The sequence below is a fragment of the Macaca thibetana genome, chromosome 19 (assembly GCF_024542745.1).
Source record: "Macaca thibetana thibetana isolate TM-01 chromosome 19, ASM2454274v1, whole genome shotgun sequence".
NCBI classification, from domain to species: domain Eukaryota; kingdom Metazoa; phylum Chordata; class Mammalia; order Primates; family Cercopithecidae; genus Macaca; species Macaca thibetana.
Window position 1 is genome coordinate 17,519,324 of NC_065596.1, and position 8,231 is coordinate 17,527,554.

The window sequence follows — 8,231 nt, forward strand, 5'->3', positions numbered from 1 at the left end:
CTGCCTCCCGGGTTCAAGTGATTCTCCTGGCTTAGCCTCTTGAGTAGCTGGGATTACAGGTGCCCACCACCATACCTGCCTGTAATCCCAGCTACTGAGGCAGGAGAATCGCTTGAACCTGGGAAGTGGAGGTTGCAGTGAGCCAAGATCAAGCCTCTGCACCCCAGCTTGGGCAACAGAGCAAGACTCCATTTCCAAAAAAAAAAAAAAGAAGAAAAAGAAATCCAATGTCCGTTAACAGGAAGGCTGAGGCAGGAGGCTTGAACCCAGGAGTCTGCAGTGAGCTATATGTTCATGCTGCACTCCAGCTAGGGTGACAAAGGAATACAAAGAAAGAAAAGAGAGAAAGAGAGAGAGAGAAGGAGGGAGGGAGGGACAAAGGAAGGAAGGAAGATTATTTGATGTTATATGATTTTCACCTCAATTTTTGAAAAAAGAGTGTATACACAGGGTTTTATAGAAAATAAAATGCGGCCGGGCGCGGTGGCTCAAGCCTGTAATCCCAGCACTTTGGGAGGCCGAGACGGGTGGATCACGAGGTCAGGAGATCGAGACCATCCTGGCTAACACGGTGAAACCCCGTCTCTACTAAGAAATACAAAAAAAAACTAGCCGGGCGAGGTGGCGGGCGCCTGTAGTCCCAGCTACTCTGGAGGCTGAGGCCGGAGAATGGCGTGAACCCGGGAGGCGGAGCTTGCAGTGAGCTGAGATCCGGCCACTGCACTCCAGCCTGGGCTACAGAGCAAGACTCCGTCTCAAAAAAAAAAAAGAAAAGAAAATGCAAGGCCAGTCACAGTGTCTCACACCTGTAATCCCAACATTTTGGGAGGCCGAAGCGGGTGAATCACCTGAGGTCAGGAGTTGGAGACCAGCCTGGCCAACACGGTGAAACGCCATCTCTACTAAAAATACAAAAAAATTAGCCAGGGGTGGTGGTGGGCACCTGTGGTCCCAGCTACGCAGGAGGCTGAGGCAAGAGAATCGCTTGAACCTGGGAGGCAGAGGTTGCAGTGAGCCAAGATCACGCCACTGCACTCCAGCCTAGAAACAGAGCGAGACTCCATCTCCAAAAAAAAAAAAAAGAAAGAAAGAATGAAAGAAAAAAGAAAATTCAGTCTGTTAACAGTTAATCATCATCCTGTCCACTTCATCAAAAGGAAATTCAATGTCCGTTAACAAGACCAGGTGCAGTGACTCATGCTTGTTCCTGGCACTTTGGGAGGCCAAAGTGGAGGGAGGCCAAGATGGGTGATTCACCTGTCCCAGCTGAGGGAGGGGAAGGATCACCCACCTTGGCTTGGTCAGAAGGGCAATAAGGGAAAGACCAATGTGGCTTTTGTGGCAAAACCCTCTCTCTACTAAAACACACAAAAGAATTAGCCAGGCATGATGGCGGGTGCCTGTAGTCCCTGCTACTCGGGAGACTGAGGCAGGAGAATCACTTGAACCCAGGAGGCAGAGGTCGCAGTGAGCCAAGATTGCAACAAGGTCAGCTTTCTCTTTTTTTTTTTTTTTTTTTTTTTGTATGTTTAGTAAAGACTGGGTTTCACCATGTTGGCCAGGCTGGTCTCAAACTCCTGACCTCAGGTGACCCACCCACCTCGGCCTCTCAAAGTGCTGGGATTATAGGCATGAGCCGATGCATCCAGTCTCATCTTTTAAAATTTAGCATTAAACTCAGACACCCAGATTACCAGGATAAAGACCAGAGATGTCCACCGTCATAAATTTAGCCTGCACAAAGGAGGAACTGGTGTTTTGATGAATCTACCTAACTCACCAATTAACTGACCACACTTTGTGTGTGATCTTTTTTAAGGGTGACGGTAAATGCTTCATGAGTATGTTGTGCTGAGACAGAAAAACTGTATCTCTTTAAAATTCTCAGAACATTGATTTAAATATCATGCTAGCGTGCGTATGCACAATGCACATGCAAATTTCCAGCAAACTTTACCAGCCCTGAGACCCGAGTGAGACTATTTGAACACAGAGCCCACATTTTCCAATTTGGGGCAAACCCACTTCTTAATACTATGCAAGTCTCCAGAGAACCCACACATTTGTGCCCCAATATCTGCTCATTTCCTCCCACCCCTATTCCCTGGTAACCACAGTTCTGCTCTCTGTCTCTAAGAGTTTGGCTTTTTTTTTTTTTTTTTTTTTTTTTTTTTTTTTTTAAGATTCCCCATATTGACAGAACAGGAGTATCACTATCTCGGACAAGTGCTGCCATTTTAAGTTTCATCTTGATCAGGGCCAGGCGTGGTGGCTCACGCCTGTAATCCAAGCACTTTGGGAGGCTGAGGCAGGTGGATCACGAAGTCAGGAGATTGAGACCATCCTGGCTAACACGGTGAAACCCCGTCTCCACTAAAAATACAAAAAAAATTAGCCAGGCATGGTGGCAGACACCTGTAGTCCCAGCTACTCGGGAGACTGAGGCAGAAGAATGGCATGAACCTGGGAGGCGGAGCTTGCAGTGAGCCAAGATCGCGCCACTGCACTCCAACCTGGGTGACAGAGCGAGACTCCCTCTCAAATAAAAAAAAAAGTTTCATCTTGATCAAAAACTGCCTAAATCCAAATGGCATCAGCCTAATGGCTAAGGTCACCATGACCATAAACCACAAATAACATCCTCAACCACAGACATGTCAGCCCTAAGATAACCTCCTTTCTGGGTGGGAAGATGTCAGCCCCAAGATAACCTCCCTTCTGCCCAGAGACATTCCAACCCCCCCACAAACCTCTCCCCCACACAGAAACATTTCAAGCTTGTGATAAGCCCCCTCACCCTAAAACCAATATATACTGTTAGTCTGTAAGAGAGAGCGCTCCTGACTGAAATTGACTAGAAGCCCCTCTCAGGTTTATTCTCCAAAATAAACCCGTCTTTGACTGTTGAGCCACTTTTTGTGTTTCTTTCCTCTTTCTTTAACTCTTACCCGTATAAGTGAGATCATGCAGTACTTGTCTTTCTGTGTCTGGCTTATTTCACTGAGCTCAATGTCATCCAGGTTCATCCATATTGTCCCAAATGTCAGGATTTTCTTCCCTTGTAAGATGCAATAATGTTCCAATGTGTTCCTCTCTAGACCATACTTTCTTTATTCATTCATTATTGGACACTTAGGTTGTTTTCATATCTTGGCTATTATAAATAATGCTGCAATGACACTATTCACAATAGCAAAGACTTGGAACCAACCCAAATGCCCATCAATGACAGACTGGATTAAAAAAATGTGGCACATATACACCACGGAATACTATGCAATCATTAAAAAAGAGTTCATGTCCTTTGTAGGGACATGGATGAAGCTGGAAGCGAAGCCATCATTCTCAGCAAACTAACACAGGAACAGAAAACCAAACACCACGTATTCTCACTCATAAGTGGGGATTGAACAATGAGAATACATGGACACGGGAGAGGAACATCACACACCAGGGCCTGTCAGGGGATTGGGGGCAAGGGGAGGGAGAGCATTAGAACAAATACCTAATGCCATGTGGGGCTTAAAACCTAGATGACAGGTTGATAGGTGCAGCAAACCACCATGGCACACATATACTTATGGAACAAACCTGCATGTTCTACACATGTATCCCAGAACTTAAAGTAAAATAAAAATAATAATGCTGCAATGTTCATGCAGATATTACTATGTTCTGACTTCTCAATGTCAGAAGTACGGCCTTTGAGGAACTGAAACCTGTGTAGCTGAAAGCTATTAAAGAGCAGATTCTCTTGCTCCAAATACTGCATTCTGGAAGAGGGAACTAAGGTCTTCAAGTCTTAGTGAAACCGTTCTCTGACGTCTTTCTCATATACCCTGGTTTCCCCATGGGGGCCACACAAGACCCAGGGCATTCTGGAAGAGGGTACTAGGGTCTTCAGGTCTTAGCGAAGCTGTTCTCTGGTGTCTGTCTTATATGCCCTGATTCCCCGATGGGACCACACAAGACCCAGAGAAGGCAAACATTTCCACTGGCAGACTTGTTGCAGATTCTTCTCTCCTCCAACCCCAAGATCATATTGTACTTGCAAGATCGTTTCTGCCCTGAGAATTGGCTTAACTCTAACACTTTGTCATTATTCAAATAGGCTGGGACGGATGTGCCTCATCCGCTCAGGAGGCAAGCCCAGACAAGCCCAGACAAAACCAAACTTTCTTTACATTCAGAGACTATCTGGACTCTCAGATTCATATGTAAGTCAAAAACCACCTACCCAGCACCCATACACACACACACACGAGCACAGCCTCCTCCTCATGTGCACACACCCAGGCCTTGGTAAAGTGTGCACACTTAGTCTTTTATGTGCACAGACCATTACTCTGTCAAATAAAAAACAAATCCGAATTTAGCAGGAGAGACTTTATTCAAAAAGACTATTACAAGGAGGGTAGAATAGGACTATCCTGTCACACACATCCATGTGAAGAGAGTCCACCAACAGACTTTGTGTGAGTAACAAGGTTGTTTATTTCACTTGGGTGCAAGTGGGCTGAGTCTGAAAAGAGAGTCAGCAAAGGGAGATGGGGGTGGGGCAGTTTTTATAGGATTTGGGTAGGTAGTGGAAAGTTACAGTTAAAGGTGGTTATCTCCTGAGGGCAGGGGCAGGGGTCACAAGGTGCTCAGTGGGGAGATCATGAGACTCATTGTTCAGGAGAAGGAATGTCACAAGGTGGATTGTTTAGTTGGGGTGGGGCAGGGACAAATCACAATGGTAGAATGTCCTCTTTTGTGGTTCTTCAGTTGCTCCAGGCCATCTGGATGCAGGTCACAGGGGTTATGATGGCTTAGTTTGGGCTCAGAGGCCTGACATTCCTGTCTTCTTATATTAATAAGAAAAACAAAACAAAATAGTGGTGAAGTGTTGGGGCAGTGAAAATTTTAGGGAGGATGGTATGGAAAGATAATGGGTGATGTTTCTCAGGGCTGCTGCAAGTGGGATTAGGGGTGACGTGGGAACCTAGAGTGGGAGAGATTAAATTGAAGAAAGATTTTGGGGTAAAGGGTGATATTGTGGGGTTGTTGGAAGGAGCATCTGTCATATAGAATGATTGGTGGCCTGGATGTGGTTTTGTAGGAACTGAGAAACCAAACAGAAGATAGAAGGTCCAAATAAGAGAAGGAAATAAACAGGTATTAAAGGACTAAGAATTGGGAGGACCCAGGATATCCAACTAGAGAGTGTCCAAGGTGGTTCAGCATAATTATCTGCTTGGTTGGCGAGTTTTTGGGCTCTATCCTTGAGTGCTTTTATGTTGTCATATACCAGGCCAGATGGATTTAGGTAAAAACAACACTCTTCATTTAAAAATATACAGAGTCCTCCTTTTTCAGTAGTGAGAAAGTCGAGGCCTATTCCTGTCTTCTTATATTAATAATAAGAAAAACAAAACAGTAGTGGAGTGTTGGTGTCATGAGGGGAAGTTGTTCGGTCCCGTTTGCAAACTGATTTTTGGGGGTAGGGAAAACTAGTGTACATGTGCCTGTCCAATTAACAGGTAGACACATGTAGGTCAGGAGCCACAGAGGAAGAAGAGGCCTTGTGTAAGGTAAAAATGGAAATGTAAAGTGAAAAGATGAGAGGATGTACTAAAAGAGGTACCTTCCTGTGGCTGGGAATCTGGAGTAGGCAAGAGAAGATTACCAGCCTGGAGAATTTCCTGTCTAGCCTGCTGGAGGACTGGAAGATAGTCACCCAGAAGGCTTGTGTCTGGAACAAGGTTGAGGCCAAGCAAGAAAGTGTGTCTGTATAAAAGTTCAAATGAACTGTACCCTGTGGTCTCTCGAGGACAGGCCCTAATTCTGAGGAGGGCAAATGGTAGAAGTACTGTCCAGTCATTTTTAAGTTGGAGGCTGAGCTTGGTGAGGTGTGTTTTTATTTTTTTTATTTTTTTATTTTTTTTTTTTTGAGACGGAGTCTCGCTCTGTCGCCCAGGCTGGAGTGCAGTGGCGCAATCTCGGCTCACTGCAAGCTCCGCCTCCCGGGTTCACGCCATTCTCCTGCCTCAGCCTCCCGAGTAGCTGGGACTACAGGCGCCCGCCCCTGCACCCGGCTAATTTTTTCTATTTTTAGTAGAGACGGGGTTTCACCATGGTCTCGATCTCCTGACCTTGTGATCCACCCACCTCGGCCTCCCAAAGTGCTGGGATTACAGGCGTGAGCCACCACGCCTGGCCGAGGTGTGTTTTTAAAAGACCATTAGTCCGTTCTACCTTTCCTGAAGATTGAGGATGGTTTGGGGTACGAAGTTTCCACTGAATACCAAGAGCCTGAGAAACTGCTTGGGTGATTTGACTAATAAAGGCCAGACCATTGTCAGATTGAATAGAAGTAGGGAGGCCAAATCAGGGAATTATATCTGTTAGAAGGGAAGAGATGACTGCAGTAGCCTTTTCGGAGCTAGTGGGAAAAGCCTCGACCCATCTGGTGAAGGTATCGACCCAAACCAAGAGATATTTAAATTTACAGACATGGAGCATATGAGTAAAGTCAATTTGCCAATCTTGTGTCAGAGTAAATCCACAAGCCTGATGTGTAGGAAAAGGAGGAGGTCTGAGAAAGCCTTGGGAGCTGGTGGCATAGCAGACAGAGCATTGAGAGGTGATGGTCTTAAGGATGGATTCCCATGGAGGGAAGGAGATGAGGGCCTGCAGGAGGCAAGCCAGAAGCTTGTATCCCACATGGAGGTGGTCACGAAGGGAAAAAAGAATGGACTGAGCTTGTGAGGCAGGAAGAATGAATTTTCCATGATTTAAGAACCACTTGCCCTGAGTTGGAAAAGACTGGTGGAGCAGGTTTTCAGAAGAACAGTAGATGGGAGTGATAGAAGAGAAAGAAAAATACTGGCCCTCTGGAGTTGGGGCTGGAATATTGGCAGGTGTGGAGGCACTGGCTATTTGTTTTGCTGTCCTGTCGGCATAGGCATTTCCTTTTGCAATAAGATCAGTTGGTTTCTGGTGTCTTTTACAATGAATGACTCCAGCCTTGGCTGGCAGGAGAGCAGCCTTAAGGAGGGCCTTTGTTAGGGAGGCATTGATAATGGAAGAGCCTTGTATGGTAAGGAAGCCTCTTTCAGCCCAGATGGCAGCATGGTTATGGAGGATGTGGAAAGCATATTGGAGTCAGTATAACAGCTAATGTGCATTCCTTTAGCGAGAGAGAGCACACAAGTTAAAGCAATTAGTTCAGCTTGTTGGGAAGTGGGGGAAGGAGGAAGCAGCAGCTTCGATAATGGAGGTGTGTGACATGACAGCATATCCAGCTTTAGCTGGTGAAAACTGATTGGGTTTAGAAGAACTACAATTGATAAATCAAGTGTGGTCTAGGTTTGGAATTGAAAGAATAGAAATCTGAGGAAAGGGGGAAGATGCTGTGTGTATTAGGGAAACACAGTCATGTGGTTCAGGACTTGTGTTGGGTGTTAAGTGAGAAGCTGGGTTGAAATCGGGCCCTTGGGCAATAGTTACTGTTGGGGTTTCAATAAAGAGTGAATAGAGCTGGAGGAGTCAAGGGCCAGACAGTAAGTGTGAAAGGTGTGAGGAAGATATTAATGCTTGAAGGTTGTGAGAACTGTAGAGGGTCAGTGAGCATAGCCTGTTTTTTTGAGGGTTTTCAGATGTATTAAAGCAGCAGCTGCCACTGCATACACACATGAGCGCCAGCCTAAAACAGTAAGGTCAATTTGTTTGGACAGAAAGGCTACAGGGCATGGTCTTGGTTCTTGTGTAAGAATTCCTACTGCACAGCCCTGCACTTAGGCTCTGTGTAATGAAAAAGGGTCAGGATGAGTCAGGGAGAGCTAGTATGGGAGCAGTCTCTAGAGCTGTTTTCAAGGAATGGAAAGAGCAGTGGGGAAAGGATTTAGGATCTATGGGATCAGCTAGGTTTCCCTTTGTGAGTTTATATAATGGTTTTGTTAGGATGGCAAAACCAGGTATCCAAAGGCAAAAGTACCCAACCATGCCCAGGAAGGAAAGGAGTTGTTGCTTTGTAGAAGGGGTTGGGGTTTGAGAGATCAGCTGGACACAGTTGGCAGGGAGAACACGTGTGTTTTCATGAAGAATTATGCCAAGGTAGGTAATGGATGAGGAAGAAATTTGGGCTTTGGAGGGGGATACGTGATTCGTTTGAGAATAGATGTTGGAGGAGCAGGAGGGTGTCCTGTTGGGAAGATTTGTAGGAGGGGCTATAAAATAGAAGGTCATCA

At 45.7% G+C, this 8,231-nt stretch overlaps 1 protein-coding gene across 1 annotated transcript in view; it reads right to left on the reverse strand.

Annotated features, from left to right (window-relative positions):
* The window catches only part of TRIP10 (thyroid hormone receptor interactor 10), a 550,254-nt gene that overhangs the window by 151,014 nt on the left and 391,009 nt on the right, over positions 1-8,231 (reverse strand). The window lies entirely within an intron of this gene.